Genomic DNA, 20145 nt, shown 5'->3' on the forward strand with positions numbered 1-20145 from the left:
CCCATGATTCATCTGCCACTGAGGATATTTTATTTCAGCACTGTGGTCGGTTCAAGCCGGATGTGGAATTCGTATCGACAAGGCCATCGTTGTGATTCGAACCCGGTTCACCTCATTGGAAGATGAACGCTCAAGGCCATCGTTGTGATTCGAACCCGGTTCACCTCATTGGAAGATGAACGCTCCATCCCCTGAGCCATCACGGCTTGCCTTGAATGTGGTTGTCTTCTTCTGTTGCGCTGCAGCTAGCGTGGGCCCAGCATAGGCACCCGGGTACGGGTAAGGTGGTACGAGGTCTTTCCCAAGAGCAGAGGTTATCGAACTGAAACTGAAGGGTGTTACTATTGGACGAAATTCTTATTGTTTGTTAGGGTTTAAATCCATAGTCAACGTATAATAGACTGAATTAAAAGTAATTTTTATTACATTTATGACCAATAAATGAGGTAAGCTTAAAAACAGGATAACATTAGGCTCAGTGAAAACAAATTTATCTACACAGACGCCGTGAATTAATCAACCAATAAATGAGATAAGCTGAAAAACAAGATAAAATTAGGCTCAGTAAAACAAATTTATCTACACAGACACCATGAATTAATCAACTACAACACGCCAATACGGTTGGTACATCTTCTCGACTAGTAAAGTATTATTCAAACTTAGTCCAATAGAAAACGGAACTAATTTCCATACAATCGAGGTAACCTGTCTGTCCTACCCCTCTCTTGCCTAAATAATGTATAATAAAAGATTAAATGGTAACTAGATTTATAAAAGTAAATCAGGTGCACAAAATCAGGATGAAAAAGTTTTGAATATGTAGAGCAGACTGTCCTGAACTTTTTTGTCCCGTAGACCCCTTGCCATGTTTTTCGGTTTTGGGTAGACCGCCTGCTTACCTGATATGGATTTTTTGTAAATTCATCAGCTTCAAATGTATTTTTGACAGCTGGTATAGTGCTACTCACTGTGAAAGATTTAAATTTCTAACTGTAGTGAAGTGTAGTGTGAAAAACTAAAGAAAAAAACATGTTAATTTTATACATTTATTAAATTCAAACTAATTTAATTTAATTAATATGTAAATGAAATAAAATAGTGCACTATAAAACCCGTACTCTGCTACTAATATTGTAATTGCGGAAATAAGTTTATATACAAAACCGTGGTAGTGTATTGTCGGTCTGTTTATTACGTTTTCACGTAAAAACTAAGCAACAAATTTTCGTGATCTTGTGCGCAGATAAAGTTGAAGGTCTAGCTAACTAAAGAGTTGACACAGGCTAGGCTACAATTTACCGCGGAAAAATACTTTTTTGTTACAAAGTAAAACTTACACGCAGAGAAAATAAAAACGCACGCGGCGGAGCTGCAGGCAACTGCTAGTTCATAACAATTCAGTTTCATATATCAAATAATAATCCTAATAACTTAAATTTTAATAAAATTTTTACTTCATTGCTACTTTTATAAAATATGTAGAATGTAGATAGATATATGTCTTTATAAGGTTAATGTAAGTAAATGGGTACTATCAGTGTATGTTGATTATTCCATTCATGAAATGCCAAAATTAAAAGTCACGACCTGCTTATATGAGATCCACTATCGTTGGCCCCCATTTTCATTTCATGAACCCCCAATTATTTTTTTACTTGACATGGATCCCTTGATGGTTGTCATCGACCTCTGGGGGTCGATATAGACTACTTTGGGAATCACTGATGTAGAGTTTTGTATAAGGAATTGGACAGCTGTAAACAAATGTGCCGTTATTTTTGAAAGTTTAATAAATCCTTTTGGAAAGTGGTATAAGTGCGACACTTTTAAGAGTTATTGTTTGAAAAAATTAAAAATATTGGCAGAGTTTAATAAATTAGGGTGAAGTTTCTGACACTGTTATTTGTTGACGCATCAAAATGCAGCAATGATTAAAATCGTAAATAAATAAACGATTTATTAGAGCCAGTTGGACTTATCCACTTTCAGAATTAAATAACGGCTAAAATGTTGATCCTCATAGCGTTTTAAATTATTGATTGGTTATTGGAAATGGTATCTTTCGAAGGTCGTTTGTCACGATATTATCGTAAGCATCTATGAATATCGTGTGTACATTTAAAAATCTCTTCTCGTGAAAGAGAAAACTTTGGGAGTTAGAGGACGAGTTAGAATTTAGAATTAGAGGACGAGTTAGAATTTAGAATTAGAAAACGAGTTAGAATTTAGAATTAGAAAACGAGTTAGAATAAGAGGACGATTTAGAATTAGAGGACGATTTAGAATTAGAGGACAATTTAGAATTAGAGGACGATTTAGAATTAGAGGACGACTTAGAATTAGAGGACGATTTAGAATTAGAGGACGATTTAGAATTAGGGGACGATTTGGAATTAGAGGACGATTTAGAATTAGAGGACGAGTTAGAATTTAGAATTAGAGGGCGAGTTAGAATTTAGAATTAGAGGGCGAGGTAGAATTTAGAATTAGAGGGCGAGGTAGAATTCAGAATTAGAGGGCGAGTTAGAATATAGAATTAGAGGACGAGTTAGAATTTTTTAGTTAAGTTTTGAGAAGACTTAACTCCTGAAAAGGGCTGATTATGGCTGGGGATGATATTGTACTTACAAATACGATGCTTTGATTTTTATGTATAACAACTAATTGCTGTTATTTTTAAAGAGATAATTTAAGTAAAAAAGTATTAAAATTAGTATTACATTAAAATAGCTATTTAAGAAAAAAATAAATTTATTTCATTGTTTTTGTCCTCTATAAACCAGTTTTAATGAAAAAATAATGCCATATACTGTTAAATGTCGATATTTTTGACGTATTGAAGTTTCGATATCGCCTAGTATTGATAAATATATAAGTTTTTTTTTGTAGCAAACTTGGAATGTTCTTCTCCACAGCGGGATACTGTATATGAAATGGGAAATTTTATTTTATGGGAACTATTTTAAAACCTGATATTCGATATTTATGACGATAAATCGGTGTATATCGGCTTTTGATATAGCCGAGCCTTATTTTCTTCTACCAAACGTGGAATGCCTTTCTCTACAGCATAAAACGGTAAATGAAAATGGGACTTTTTTATTTGTGCAAACTACTTAAAATTTCAAAATTGATATTTTATATATATCGATGTACTGAAGTTTCCGATATCACATAGTACTGATAAATATATAAGTTTGTTTTTTAGTAACAAACTTGAAATTTCTTTCTCTTACAGCATGAAACTGTATGTTATATGGAAATAGGACTTCTTTATTTGTGCAAACTATTTAAAAATGCAAAATAAAAAATATCGTTAAAAATTTTCAACTTTCGCCTAGCAGTTATGAAAAATAAGTAATAAACATTAAAGGGTAGTAATTAATTTAATGGCCAACTTGCATGTTCGCCTTTTATTTGATATATCGATTTTAGTATATTTTTGCTAAAACTTTAAACCACTTTTTTATAGATATTCTACAGAAATATATCATTCACATCCTTTTCTTACCCCTTATATTTTGCATTTTCCCTATTCCCTTCAACTTTTAGTTTTAAATAAATCATCTTTAAAAATATTATTCTTACTTTTGCTCTAAAAATTGTTCTTTTTACGTCTTTATTCTTGTCGTTTGACATAAATTGGCTGGCTCTCATAAATTACTTCGCTTAAACTTTTTATCACATTTCCTGTAATGCTGTCACCTCTGAGGATTTATTAGATGTAAAGTGGACGCTAGGAGGGTGGTGCTACATTGGCGAAAAAAGAAGACTCATAAAATTTATGGGGGTTGTGTAAATGTTATGAAACCGCTTATGCTGCCTTTAAATTTATCGCCGATGATAGTTAGTTACCCCAAGAATAATTATAAAATGTTGGGTTTATTATTATTTTTTTTAATAATTATCCGAATTTTATAGTTCGTGGAAGATAAAAATCGTTATTTATCATTTGATTTGTATTTTTATAATCAGAATTTGGCGATTTTCTTGCAAATAAAAGTTTTATTGTGATGAAGTCTAGAAAATTTATGGGTTTTCTTTTTAAACAAGTTCTGGCCTTGATTTTGAAAAAAAAAGTAAAATGAAAAAGGACTGTGAAATATTAACTGATAGATTTTCATGTAAAATACTAGCTGAATAACTCTTCTTCGTACCTGTAAAAAAAAAAAAAAAAGAAGATAAATCATAAATAATAAGATAAATGTGTATAAGTTATCACTACGCAATGGTGCTAAAAACTGTGAGGCACCATAAACGGAATCAATTTAAAATATATATATATAATATATATTTATTTATTTTTTACCAGATGGTTTTCTATATTAAGATTAAGAACAGAAATTCAACTCATCAAGATGAAGATTAAATCAGAATTATACGACTGATAGAACTATGCTATTGATTTTATTTTATAACCGTCGTTGAACAGCCGACCCAATTTTATGGATTTACGACTACTAATGTTCCACTCCGTAGCCTTGTAATTTTAAACACAATCCAGAAGACAAGGGAACTCCTGAATCGAGTATTGGGAGAAATTTGCCTTCGCGGAGGACTTTTTGATGGAGCTAACCCGCATTTGCGCTACATGGAGAGGAAGACCACGAGAACCTCCCACGATTAGCCTGACGGCAAGGGGACTCTAACCCATGATCCGTCTACCACTGAGGATATTTCACGTCAGCACTGTGCTGTGGTCGGTGCAAGCCGGATGCGGAATTCGTATCGACTGGGATTCAAACCCGGTTCGCCTCATAGGGCGAACGTTCTTTTGACTGATTGTAATACCCTGTTTAAAACAAGTTAAGAAAGCTAAAATGCTCAGAAAACTGGTTTAAGAACGCTTAAGAAAGCTTCCACTTGCTAAAGGAAATCGAGTTTAAAACACAGTTCCCAGTAGATTACCTAGGTCAAGCATTACTGCAGCGATCAGTGAGCGGTTAGGTGACTACTTTGATCAGCCTGCGAAGGAACAGAGGGTGGGTGGTACCAGTCCCTCGTTAAACTGTTTAATGGTAAAGTGCTCGAGTTCTTGTGCAGGTCGCCGGGCTACCAAAGCGAGAAGCAATCCACTTCGGATCAAAATTGTGACGGCATATCTTCGAATCATCCTCAGGGATGTTTCCAGCTGAAGATCATCGCTACTAGCCCATTCTGCAGCTCTATTGCGACGCCAATACAACTATAGTCTGTCTATGATAAAAACTCCCCTCGCCACCAAATCTTAGACCACCTGCTGCTATGGAAGTAAGAAATATCGCATATCAAAGAGGGGAGCTTCTGTCTCCCTTGATTTCCTTTCTTTCGTCGACCCCAAATAAAACCTCTCTTAAATATTGACCCAACACTCGTACTTGAAATAATTAAACCTCGTAACCATGATCACGGTCACTGCTCCAGATGAATGGCGAGAGTATTTCTTTCCATAGACAGACTAATCTGCTATTGATTATGCTATTGGCAACCACATGATAGTCTAGATTTATCACTATCAGGAAGCTTTTCTCAATGAATTTGCACTTATAAGCCATGAGACAGACGGTAAAACCTAGTGGTTCTTAAACGCACTAATAAACATAAAACTGTAAATATTTTTGATGAAATTTGCAATTTTTAGTTATTAAGTTTTAAATTATGTGTAAAATATCTCAGTTGCTAGAGTCACCAAACAAAATTTTCTTTATACTAACTTTTGATGCTTTGTCTCATTGTCTGATAAATACATAACTTTTTCTATATCAATTACTTGAACTTTTTTTTCTCAAGAATCAATATTTTTACCTAAGAAAAAACTTTAAAATAATATATCTTGAACAACTAATAAGCTAACTTCCTAAAATTTGGAATCAGTTTATTTTTATTTTAATTTGTTTTCGGAAATAAAGAATAATTATTTTTAAGGTAACTTTTCTGTCACGTTTTTCGGTTTTAATAGCCGAATACAGATCGAATTTTATAAGCTTGCTTATAGCTCACGAATCCAATTATAAAATTTTATTAAATTGTTAAATAAACTACTAATTTATTAAATAAAATAATAAATTTAATTAAAATAATATATGAACAATAAATAGACAATCATTTTTTATTTTATCAATGATTTAGACAGATACTTTCAAAATATCACGCATCATAGCTAGAAAGTTGAAAATGGCGAGTGATATATAGTCGCCATCTATTGATACTTAAAGTAACTACACAATTAAGTTAGATAGATCGCATACTGGAACGATACCGAAATACGGATGATTAAAAAAAAAGTGCGTACTTTATTAAGAGCTTTTAAAGACATATGGGTTCAGCATTGGACTGTTCCTAAAGTCACAGTTCCCAGTAGAACACCGAAGTCAAACATGACTAGCTGAGGTCAGTAAGCGGGTGAGTGACCACTTTGATCAGTCTGGACAGGGACAGAGGGTGCGCTGTATCGGTCCTCCTTAAACTGTTCTATCGTAAAGTGCTCGAGTTCACTCAGGTCGTCGGGCTACCAAAGAAGGGGAGCCATCCCCTCTGTAGAGGATCAAAATTGCGATGGGATGTCTTCGGATCATCCTCAGGGATGTTTTCCCGACCATCGCCAATGGCCCAATGAGCAGCTGTAGTGTGACGTAAATAAAGTACCTACATAAAGACAAATGCAACTGTTTTTCGCGTGGAGGGGGGGGGGGGTTCTTGAGCAGTTAGTGGCTTTAATTTGACACGAGACTGGATAAATCAGGGCCAGGCCCGACACTGACTATCTTAAGGAAATCTTCGGGCTCATTATAAAGTATTTATAAAATTTCACACTACTTTCAAACCAATCAAATACTCACAATTCAGTTATTAATTATATATATAAAAGTTATTAATTTCAAGAAGGTTAAGAAGCATTATACATCTTGGTCTGAAAATAAAATATTCTCAATAATATATTTTATTTGGTATTTTTCGTTACAATCCTTAGCTTAATTTCATTGCGAGTTTTACCTCAAACATCGGACTTGGGTGGGCTCGAACTTATAATCTTCTGGCTTGAGCGACCAAGTCTGCTGCTTCGGTTCACGATCTATGTGCAATTACAACAATAACCCTCTGTGCGGAAAACATAAATAATAATAAATTTCTAAATAAAACCCGAAAACAATAACAAGGCTTTATTCACATGAACGTACAATTTAATAATAAAAAACCACAAGGTTTGAAGCGTAACTTTAAACTGTCCTTTTTTTTCTGCCACCCAGCAAGAAACGAAAAAAAAAATCTAAAAAAAAATAATACACACTTCAACTTTTATTTCCAAAGATCTCCGCTGTAATAACAAACGTTCACTTTCAATAAAAGGGTTAGTGAAAGGTGTAAAGAAGGGAATTTCTTGGGTTGTTCCAATCTTCCTAGTATCCATCTCTTCTAATGATAGTCACAGTTGTAAAGAACAATAGAGTGTCAGTGGACCACACAGGGAGGTCTAAGCGCAGACGATAAGCAGTGTTTATTTTCGGGTTGTTCCAAACGATAAACAAGGCCTAGAGAGTGGACATTGTTTAGTTTAAGCTTACATAATGAGTAAAGAATAGGGTCACGCAGGCCTTCTAGAATTGCCGGGTGGATTAATTTGAATGTCCTGAGCCAATTTAGACTGGCCAACAGATGGTAGTAGATTGCATTCAAATCTTGGCGAGTTGTGAGGTTTTGTTTGTGTCTGTAAACAAGATAGGCGAAGTTCTTTGTTAACTAGAACGTAAGATAATTAGTTGTGCAAATTTATTTTTGTTTCTAAAGTTTGTAAACAGACGAAGGAAATTTAAAAATAAATTTATAAATTACAAAGAATGTTATTCAAAATCTTTTAAAGATCACTATCGTCTTAAACTAGATTTATTGTCACAGTGCTTTACTCATTAATATCTATTAAAGCGCATTCGTATAAAATTTATCAAGATTTTAAATTTACTCTTGCTCTCTTAAGAATGTTTTAAAAAGCTTTTGCGACAAAGAAAAAGAAAAAAAGGTAATTTTTGAGTGTGTTTTTTCTTAATTAGAAATAAATTGACAGTTTGAAACCGCTTCCATCAAAATATGTGCTATTTCGCTGGAAAAAAACATACAACTTTAAAACATGAAAATAGTTTAAATATTTTTAAAAAAATTAATGAATTTCTTTAAAACTTCACCAATTTGGCGATATTTTTTCACCTAGACAAAAATAATTAGAATCAATAAAAAGTCTCAAGTTTTGAATTGCTTTGAAACCCCAAACGCTTTTCATTTGTCGCAAAATTGTAACTCTTCTTCAGATTGAAATTTAACACCATTTTCATAATTACAGTACAGGACCCGTTATCCAGAAATCAGAAAACCGTAAAACCAAAAAACCGGATCGAAAATCAATAAATTATCCCGCAATTTTTAAAAAAAATTTTTTTTCCTCCTAAGATTTTAGGATTTTTCCTTCTTTTTTGAAAGATGTTTACCTTACCATCATTTTGGAAATAATCATTAATGTTTTTAATATTCGTTTTTTCTTCTTTTTAAGATTATTTCCCAATTTTTTTTTTTTTTAGTTGGGTTTAACAATAAAAAAAAACAGCTTTTTGTAGCGATTCAGAAAACCGGAAAAATCAGTTATCCGGAATAGCGATGGTCCCGATCATTCCGGATAATCGGTTCCTTACTGTGTTTCGAAATTTGTTTTAAAATTTCAGGCAACAAACATAACATTTGTCACAGGATATTGAATATATTAAATTTAGCAGCTGTCTTAAATCTCTTAAAGTTGAGAAGATAGAAGAAAATTGTTTAAAAATTTGAATTCAGCAGTCTGCATGTAAACAAAATTGATTAAAAAATTACGAGCAACAAATTATATCTTGGCTTTGGGTGGTGGGCTTACTGTTTTGGACATAGCTCAAAATGCGTATTTAAAAAATGGACATTGTTCAAAATGCGTATTTAAAAAAACGGGCATAACTCAAAATGCGTGATTGAAAAAAAAGGCATAATTCAAAACGCGTAATCAAGAATATGAATGTAATAAATTGCGCGTTTAAAAAATGAATCTTATCGGAAAAACGCGCTTTTTCAGAAAATTAACTTCGCTTGATTTCACGTTTGAAAAAAGAAAAATAGTTAAAATATGTGCTTAAGAAAATGAACATCATTGGCAATGCGTATTTAAAAAAAATGGACATCGTTAGAAAAGCGTATTTTAAATAAAAATAAAAATTAGGCAGTATTATAAATGTATTTTTAAGAAATTTACGATAGCTTGAAATGAGCGTTTGAAAAAATTTACACGGCTCCAAATATGCGTTAAGATAGTTAAACAGAGCACAAAACGCGCTTTTTCGATGTTACCCAACCAAAGTTTTTAAAGGGGCCAAAAAATAGAAAATTTAATTCTTTCTCTTTTTTAAAATAAAACACTATAAAGGATCATTGCACAATAGTTAGTTCTTTTTAATTGCGGTAGTCATTAAAAAAATTAAATGCTAAGTTAATTTTTTTAATCGTACATATTAGACTAAGTTCGTTTCACATTCAAGCTATATGCATTTTCTTAACCCACAATTCAAGTGATGCCAAAAATAAGAAGTTTGAAGACGTAATATCTTTGGCCACTAAAAATGTTTCTTTTCTCTTAGATCTTTTCAATCATTTGCAAATCGAAAAAAAATATTCGTTGACCAGTCGAAATTTGCTAGTTATTTTCTTGGGTGCAATTTGACTAAAAGACAGTAAAATAATAAGTAAATAATAATAATAAAAGAAAATCGCTATAAATGTCTCCCATTAAATCCATGGTGATATAGGTAATTTTTTTCACCGTTTTTTCTCTTCGTAATTATTTTCTTTCTTTCTTTCTTTTTTTTCTTCCTTATTATTATTTTTTAATTGTGTTAAGAACAGGAATCTGTTTTTTTCCCTTCAGGAAATTCCTATTATAACAGACGATTTTTAAATTTACATTTCTGCATATTTCAAAAGCAATAAAAAGATCTCAAAAATTATTTTCAAAATTTAGTAAATTAAGTTGCTTATTAAATAAATTAACTAACTCATTTCTTTAAGATAAAGTAGTAAAATTAATGTTTTATTCATAAAAGCATTTTTTTACTTCAGTTAAAAATAAAGTTCTATTCTACATGCGTTTATGGTCACTTTAGAAGGAATTGATTACTATGAATTCTAAATTTTGAAAGATTGACGGAGACTTTTCAAATTTGTATTGTTAAATGTAGGTATAATTTCATCACCTTTGTTTATTTTGAACTACTAAGCCTTAAAGTCTAATGAATATGTCGTTTTTATTATTTTGTTTGCTTTTTGGTGCTCTCTATTAGACATTGTTAAGGAAACTTTTTAAATATTAAAAAAAATGGATCAGAGACGCCTCTTATTTTTACAAAACTGTATCTGTTTTGATTTATTTATTTATTTTAATTTTTATATTTTAAAACTTACGTTAAACAATTTCGAATTTACGACTAACAAAGTTCAACTCTAGATACTGCAATTTTGAACCCACTCCAGAAAACGAAGGAACTCCTGGATCAAGCATTTGGACAAAATTGGAGGACTTTTTAGATGGAATTAACCCGCATTGGTGTTACGTGGTGAGGAAAACCTTCCATGGTTAGTCCGACAGCAAAGAGATTCAAACCAAAGATCCGCTTGCCATTAAAGATGCTTTAAGTCAGCACTGTAATTGGGCGCAGAATTCGTACCAGCCAGTCACCGCTGGGATTCGAACCTGGGACCCCTAGTTGGGAGGCGAGTGCTCTATCCCCTGAGCCATCACGGCTCTTGGCTCTTCTTATTGACGATCTACGCCACTTTCAGAATTTCCATACACTGTAAAAAATTCCGGGTCAAATTACTGTAAAGAGTATTAGCACTCTGAGTAGCTGTATTTTATACTTTAAAATCCATTTTTAGCGTATAAGTTTAACGGAACACAAAATCTAAGATTATGCAATTTTTATACAGTAATATTTACTGTAAAATCACTAATTAAATAAATATTACTGTCAAAATTACGGTAAACTGGATATTATGGATGATAGCGTGATAATACTTTAAATTGATCCAGGAATGTTTTACAATTAAGAATGGGCTTCCTAAGGATATGTAAAACTCAGCGTAAAAAAATTGAAGGACTGTTAACAAATTAGTTGATAAAATGAGAGAAACTTGAATTTTACGAAAACCGTCAATGCGCACATCAACTAGGTAAATTGCGGAAAGTTATTGATTACGCATTTTAAAGGATTATCCTATTTAATCGGCAGACTAGCCAGGTAATGTGCATATTAAAGGATTTTGAGCTTTAGACTTTACATTAATACTGTAATTAAAAATGAAATTATTTCCACAATCATTTTAGAAATAATTCTCGAAAAACTGTAGCTGGAATTAATATTTAATTATATGCATTAAAGATGCAATATGTGAGGTAGTCTTTAGAGATTAGTGTCAATAAATTAATTTCAGAAATAAAATTTATTAAAAAAAAAATTAAAATCTAAATAAAAAGAAATTAATTATTTCTACTTTATCCAAATGTATCGACTAATTATAATAAGCCTAGAGATTTGTAAACATTTAACAATTATAAAACACCAGCATTCCCTTTGACAATAATGTTTTTATTAATATTTATCGTTTTTATTAATAGTAGTTACGAGCAAACGATGCTTTTACAAACCTCAAGCGATTTCGTTAAAACATTCGCGTAAAAGAATGAAATAAAAACACTTTTAAATCTCCCTGAGGAGTTGAAAGAATAGTAACAAAAAATGGCTTTTGAAATTGCTATTTCTGCCCTTAAATGATACAAAACACTTAAAATACTCTTTTATTCATATCGAAATAATAAATTTTAAAAAAATGAGTTCTATACTGAAATACACTTATGTGTACACATACCCATAGGGACGGGTAAAACTCAATGAATATAAATAGGCTCTAAATATTTATTTTGTCGGGTATTATGCACATTTATGTGCATTTTAAACGGAATTAACTTCTACCTTTAGAAAGATTCCCATAGAATGCATTACTAGGATGTAGAAATAGAAAGGCATTTTTAATCTACGGTCTTGTGCCCCTTTTTACGGGAAAAAATGTCTTTGAATAGGCTCATTTGTGTTTGGGGAGTTTGACTCATTCGAAATTCATGTAATGAAATGTGGAATGTTTTTAAAAACATATACTATCATCTTTTGAGGAATTTCTATTACATGTTTTGTTGTCGGTTTGAAAAATGAAATGTTCGCCAGTTTTAATCATATTTACGAGCATGGAGTTGAATTTGAATGTTTATTTTTAAAAATTACATTTCCATTTAATATGTACAATTTTCCTGAATGATAAGTTAGTATATAACATAACTTATTTAGTAACTTTTCCCAGAGTGTTACTTGGTCCACATTCTATTGTTTGTTAATTTTTTCCTCATAAATTTATATACCAAAGTTTTAAAAATACGGCTAACGCTTGATAAGAAATATATTCTTATTCAGTATATGTAATTGGGTAAGTACATCTTACTCCAGGTATCCTAACTCATTATTCTCCACATTTGCTTTAACATTATTCACCACACGTACTTTAATTTTATTCACCACGTGCTCTGTCACTTTATTCTCCACATGTTTTATAACGTTATTCCCCACTTTCGCTTTATTATTTTCCCCCACCAGAGCTTTAATTTTACTTCCCATATGTGCTAGATCATTATCTACATGTGCTATAATGTTCTCTACATGTGCTTTATCGTGGTTCTCCACATGTTCTATAACGCAGTTCTCCACACGTGCTATACCGTGGTTCTCCAGACGTGATATATCCTGAGTCCTTACATGTGCTGTAACATTGCTTTCATCATGTGCTGTAACATTGCTTTCATCATGTGCTGTAACATTGTTTTCCACGTGTGCTCTAACATTGTTCTCCGTGTGTACTGTATTGCTCTGCACATGTGTTGCTACCTTCTTTTTAATATCCAGGGCTTGAGCCACGATGGCTCAGGGGATAGAGCGTTCGCCTTCCAATGAGGCGAACCGGGTTCGAATCCCAGTCTATACGAATTCCGCATCCGGCTTGCACCAACCACAGTACTGACAAGAAATATTCTCAGTGGTAGACGGATCATGGGTTAAAGTCCCCTTGCCGTCAGGCTAACCGTGGGAGGTTCTCGTGGTCTTCCTCCTCATGTGGCGCAAATGCGGGTTAACTCCATCAAAAAGTCCTCAACGAAGGCAAATTTCTCGCAATACTCGATCCCTTGTCTTCTGGATTGGATCCAAAATTACAATGCGAAGGAGTTGAACATTAGTAGTCGTAAACCCATAATATTGGGTCGGCTGTTTAACGGCGGATATAAAATAAAATAAAATATCCAGGGCTTACGGTAAAAATAAATATTTCAATTATGCTAAAATTAATTTTTAGCCGACACATTAAGAGTAAAGCGTCTAAAGAATATGATGATAAATTTTGTTTCATAATTTATCATATAAAAAGCAACAATATTTAAATTAGTTAAACTCTCAAAAACGTTTGAAATTAATTAATAAAAGCTTGATTTAAATTGTCTAAAGTTTAAAATGTGTAACATTAAATTGAAAACTATAATAACTGTATCATAAATTAACTGAATCTGATTTGAAAGTAGATTTTTTAAGAACATATTTCAGTTCTTATAACCTGATCGAATTATGCTTGAAAGGTGAAGAGCAATTTCTGAACAGAATTTCTGACAATTTGTTTATTAAAAAGCAATGTTAGAAAATAATTTGTAAAAATTTCTAAGTTGAATAGTAATGTTAGAATAGAATTTGTAGAATGGAATTTCTGTCAATTTGTTTATTAAAAAGCAATGTTAGAAAATAATTTGTAAAATTTTTTAAGTCGAATAGTAGCGTTAAAATAGAATTCGTAGAATAGAATTTCTGACAATTTGCTTATTAAAAAGCAATGTTAGAAAATAATTTGTAAAATTTTTTAAGTTGAATAGTAGCGTTAAAATAGAATTTGTAGAATAGAATTTCTGACAATTTGTTTATTAAAAAGCAATGTTAGAAAATAATTTGTAAAAATTTCTAAGTTGAATAGTAATGTTAGAACAGAATTTGTAGAATAGAATTTGTTAAATAGAATTTTTAGAATAGTATTTGTAAATTCTTTGTACAAATAATAAAAATTGGCTATTTTAAATATTAAACATACTTTTATTGAAAGTATTCAAATTCTATAAATTCAGATGTCACCCAATTTTATTTATTCTCTAAAAAACTTTTTTCTCTACGTGTACTCCTATTAGCTCTCGATTTTATTTTATTTTCACATGACTTACAACAGAAATTCAAAACAACATAAATTCAGAACAACAGAAATAGTAGTGTAAATTCTGTAGACAAATACTGAAAAGATTTTAAAATATGTAGTTTAACTTGACAACATACACAATTTATTTTATTTTACTCCAATTACATGATTTCATATGCCATCCAATTTAATTTAATCCATAAATTATTGCCTATTAACTCGCTTTTTGTACTCTCTTCACTTGATTTATAACATCATCAATTCAAAACGACAAATGTATAAGATAGAATATCGGTTTCTCTGTCCAAAAGAATTTTTTTTTATTTCATTCAGCCCTCTACAACTAAGTAGTGAAGGTCATACTAATAACCCGTTTAAAATATGAAAACATCCGCGCCTGAAAATTAATAAATACCCAGTAGTGACGATTTGACGATTTCGCGTTCGTTTGGCGATATATGTAATTGACCGTTGGACCGTAAATGGTATTCGGGCGACGAAATACGAACGTGCGACTTTGTATTTTATTTTTTATGATTTCACTATGATATCCATTATTGCTTTTTTTTTTTTTTTTTTTGAGAATATGGTTCGACATNTTTTTTGTTACCGTCGGCCATTTTTTTAAACCCATTTATGTAATGAAACATCTGCCGTGCCACTTCATTAATAATTCATCAAGTGCTCTTTCGATTTAGTAAGTTCGAAATCGTCTGCGTTATTATATCTTTTTTTTCTGCTTCGTATTTATGCAAATAAATTAATCGTCTGCCGATCGATTTTGGTACTTGATGATTTCCAGTCGCAGTTGTAAACCATTTCAAGTAATAACTGTCTTTAATTAGAGAAGATTAAAAAGGCATGAAATGTGTGTGTCTTTTAATTTGTATTATTTCGCGACATCGTATTTCATGCATCGTTTTTCTTAAATGAGTAATTTTAGAGAGTTTTTTTTTCTTCTTCTCAGAATCTAATAATGCATTTCCTTCAATATAAGAGTTATTAAAATATTCTTTCATTCCATTATCGTGTTAATCTATTTTAATTTGAGAATTTTGTGAAGGTCATAAGGCTTATTGTTTGTAGATTATTAGTTTTGTTGTTGAAGCTAATTTTTTAATTATTTTTTTATGATTTAATTCTTATTCAGGAACATTTGACAAACTCGACATTCTTGCTTCCTTATAATAGATTTCTAACCTTAAAGTAATAACCTTTATAACTTTATGTTTTCTGAAAATACAGCCTAATGTAACCTACAGTTCAAAATCTCTAGATTTGCTAGGGATAAAAATTTAGCTATCCATAACCTTATCAAAGCATAAGGATTTCACTTCTTAAAGGATAAAAGTTTCCTCTTTCGAGGGATAAAAATTTCTTTATCAGATGGATGAATATCTTTTGAAGGATAAAAAATTCAATATCAAGAGAAAGTTTCTTGTTTTTGAGAGGGAGAATTACTTTCTTTTCGTAGGGATAAAAATTTCCCTATCCAAAAACAAAAATTATTCTATTCGAGTACTATCAAGGATTCTTTATCAAAGGAAAACTTTTTTTTCAGAGGGTTAAAGCTTTCAGAGGGTTTTAAAATTATTATCAACAGAAATTTTTTTTTCTCTAAAAGAATGAAAATCTATTAATCCGAAGATAAAATAGTTACAAATATTTTATTACGCGACTAGGATTAGCAGCGATAATAAGGCTTCTATTAAAAAAAGCAGAGCTTGTTTTAAAATCTAGCGTGATATTGACTTTATTTTATTCACGTGAGTTTTTGTCTTATACAGGTCTATGGCAGAGTAAGATTATATTTACATAAAAATATTTAATATTTTAAAGCATTATTTTTAAATATATATACATTCTTTATTTATTTTTTATTTTTTTTTATTTTTTTGTTTTTAAGTTGGCGCATAAGATGTCTTTCTCTTTTAGTTTTACGCCAGACTAAGTTTTAAAATAATTTTTTTAAGTGCATGTTGTTTCAGTTGTGCACTATAGCAGTTTTTGAGCTGCGATGGCTCAGGGGATAGAGCGCTCGCCTTCCAATGAGGCGAACCGGGTTCGAATCCCAGTCAATACGAGTTCCGCATCCGGCTTACACCGACCACAGTGCTGACGTGAAATATCCTCAGTGGTAGACGGATCATGAGTTAGAGTCGCCTTGCCATCAGGCTAACAGTGAGAGGTTTTCGTGGTCTTCCTCTCTATGTAACTCAAATGTGAGTTAGCTCCATCAAAAAATCCTCCACAAAGGCAAATTTCTCCCAATACTCGATCCAGGAGTTCCCTTGTCTTCTGGATTGTGTTCAAAATTACAAGGCTACGTAGTTGAACATTAGTAGTCGTAAACCAATAAAACTGGGTCGGCTGTTCAACGACGGTTATAAAATAATCTATAGCAGCTTTTGGCTCCTGCGTAATCCAATTCTATAATCCAATTCTTAGACTTAAAATAATAATTATGATTAAAATTATACCTGTTTGATCATATATTTATGAGAATTTCTGATTGAATACGAGGATGGATTAAAATTATCTAAGAATGAAAGGATAATTTATTAGAAAAGCTGTCGATTCTTAGTTTTTTAAAAAAGTTATATGTGAATTGATATAAAGTAGTAAATCTAATTAGAGAAACTGGGATTAATAGTTTAAAAAATAGAATGTAACTAGATTCTTACGAGAAAGTGTAAATCAATATGAAAATCCTCACTCTATAATTTTAAGAAAGGAGCGTCAATTAAAACTAAACATATATAACATTGCAAGTATAATTTATAATTGTATGTTATTCCTAGTCATAAATAAATGATTAAATTTTTTTTTGATGTTGTAGTTATGGATCAACTTCATATGGAATTGAAGTATAAAATTTTTAACAATATTTAAAAATTATACACACACATGAAATGAATATCACTTTAATGTAAAGAAAAAAAATTAAATGCTTGTAAACTAAGTTATTACCTTAACAATAAAAAAAAAATAAATACATTGAGATATTATATTCTTAGGGATAAATAATTCTGAATAGCAAAAACATACAAATAAATAAAGAGTTTACAGAACGAATAATTTATTTCAGGCTACTCTAAAGAATGCGAGTTTATTTTTAAAAAAATATATAATAAATCAAGATTTCATAGAACAAACAATTTCTTCCAAGGTGAACTGAAATGCAGAAAAAATATGCACGTAAGACAATTCTATGGCATAAATAATTAAGCAAAAAAATATGATTGAAAAATTTAAAGTAAGCATTGTTGCACATACTAAGCAAATAAAATAAATATTTAATATATTTTAAAATGTGCAATAAATTTGGAATCTTTAAAATAAATCACTACAACTGTAACTACACAAAATTAAAATTAATTAATTTTAAAATTAAATTAAAAATTATTTTTTAAAATAAACTATTAGATCTCATTCTTATTATATATCAACCCAAAAATATAAAGAAATATTTAAATTTATTAATTGAAGCATTATTTTAATTTTTTTTAATTTGAAGTACAGTTTTTCTAAAAATATAGTTTTCTCAAAAGTCAACCGATTTTTGAATATTTTTGTACTTTTAAACTCTTTTTGAAATTGTAGGGTTTCATCTGAATTACTAAAATTATTTATATACTATACATAATATATACTTTTTTAACTAAATTGTTCACGAAGTAAATAAATTTTTGTCATAAGTCAAATTTATTTTGATTGTTTTTCTGAGATCAAGTTCTTTTCAAAAACTTCCTGGCAGCTGCCGATATTTCAAAAAACATTTTATTCGACGCAATTTTTCTAGACTCTATCGACTTTCCCGTTGGCCTTCCTGACATATCATATCACAGAACTGAAAGAAGAAAAACGAAGAAAAATCATAAGTAAAGTTAACTCTATCCATAGTCTTATCGTTTGCATTTTAAAAAATTCGCAAACGATGAATAAAAAAGTGATAAAAATTTTGAATTAATTATTAGATTTGCTTCATTAGCTACCGGAAAACGAACAAATTTAATTCCGATCTTAATTAATGTGTATTCTTCTTAAACTTCAATTTAATGGCCTGCAATCTCAGAATTTTTAGTTAAAAATGTGGAGAGATTTTATTTAAATTACACTTATTTTTAACAGAGTTGAATATGTTAACTTAATTAATTCTTTTGGAATTCCTGTTACTGTTTGCTTTCTTTCCACCCCAGTTTTTGAAGCGAAGAATAATGATTTATTTCCAGAAAATTGAATACGATAATACTCGAATTAATTACAGTTCGCCATTTTTAAATCTCGATTTAGAACAAAACGAGAATGAGTAATTAGAATTCTTGAATAATAGAAACGTTTTTTTTTCTCTTTGATTTCTCCTTTTTTTTTAATTTATACGGTTTAGTATTCTCGTTAAAAATACATTTTGATAAAAATATTGGAAGTGCCTTTTTTTAAGATAAATTTAATCGATTTTTTAATTGCTTTCATTTTTTCCCGCCATTTCATTACTAAGCGTTGCGTCTGGGGGGTTACACTAGCACAAAAGAAATTCGTCGCTCAATTTATGACAGTTTCGGTTGAAAATTGGAAAATTCGATTAGTTTGGATTCTTTTTGCAGGAGTCAAGTTAATTAGTTTCCGATTGATTTAATTTTAGAAAATATCAGAGCGTATAAATAAAATCCCTAAATAATAATGGAATATTATCAAAAAAGGAAAAGTGTTTCATGCTGATATAAAATTATGAATATTAAAAGAAAATAAATTAATTAATCAATTCTATTAAGATTTTTGAAATATTTAATAACATAAGAAATAAATGTAAAAATTTTGAAAAGCTTAGAAGAAATATTTTTGTTACTCTAAATTATTAGGTATCCGACGATTTCTGATATTTATAGTTAAAATTTTATATGCGGCTTCTAATATATTGAGAAAAGTTGTTTTCTGCTTTGTATAAACATAAAATTTTCTCATTGCTTATGGAAAAAAAAATAAGTAGACAATACTTTATGTAAACAAATTTCGTCTGTAAATTTGACAATTAGTTGTATCAATATAGTTATACTATCATAGAGGTCGAAAATATTCTACAATTTGGTAGAATTTTTTTACCTTTGTCTTTTTCAAAAAAAAAAAATACATTGTTTACTGTTTTCGTTTAAACCACATTTTGATAAAACATCAAAAATGCTTTCCTTGAGGAATTTTTCCCCGACCATTATTAAGCGTTGTGCCTGGAAGATTTGTAAAATTAATTAGGTAATTGTAGCTAGAGAAGAAGCGAATTGATTATACCTAACCTGTGGTTTAAATAAGATTTAATTGGATGCCTGTAAGTGACGTCAAGCGTATGTGTCGAACCTGATTGACTTCTGTATCGGCAAATGCCACGATTTACTCGATGACGTCACTTGCAGGTATCCAATTACAGAAAAACGGCAGGGGATAGAAATTATGGTTTACTGCATTTTGCTCAAGAATATATAATCACCAAATTTCAAAATTAGTTAAAAAGTTTGATCAAAGATGGTGTTGAAAACTAAAATAATGCTTTGAAAAACTAAAATAATGCTTTGAAAATTGCCACCATTTGCAAGAACGTAATGACTCATATGAGAACAAAAGATGCACGTGTGCAAATATTCAAGTTTGAATGGTAGTATACAACAATCTCCAGAAAAATTTGTTACCGAAATTTTTTTAGTAGCGCCATCTGTTGACAAACTTAGTAACTCATTTTGAAATTAGTGAGATAATAAAATTGTTTCCTGGAAATTACGCAATAGATTATAAGGTTCGGGTTAGGGAGAGAGAGCTTTCTTTAAATGCGTTATTTCTTGT

General features: G+C 30.6%; 1 long non-coding RNA gene across 1 annotated transcript in view; it reads left to right on the forward strand.

Annotated features, from left to right (window-relative positions):
- Positions 1-20145, forward strand: part of LOC139426615 (uncharacterized) — a 142761-nt gene that overhangs the window by 41313 nt on the left and 81303 nt on the right. The window lies entirely within an intron of this gene.

The sequence above is a fragment of the Parasteatoda tepidariorum genome, chromosome 9, assembly GCF_043381705.1.
Source record: "Parasteatoda tepidariorum isolate YZ-2023 chromosome 9, CAS_Ptep_4.0, whole genome shotgun sequence".
NCBI classification, from domain to species: Eukaryota; Metazoa; Arthropoda; class Arachnida; order Araneae; family Theridiidae; genus Parasteatoda; species Parasteatoda tepidariorum.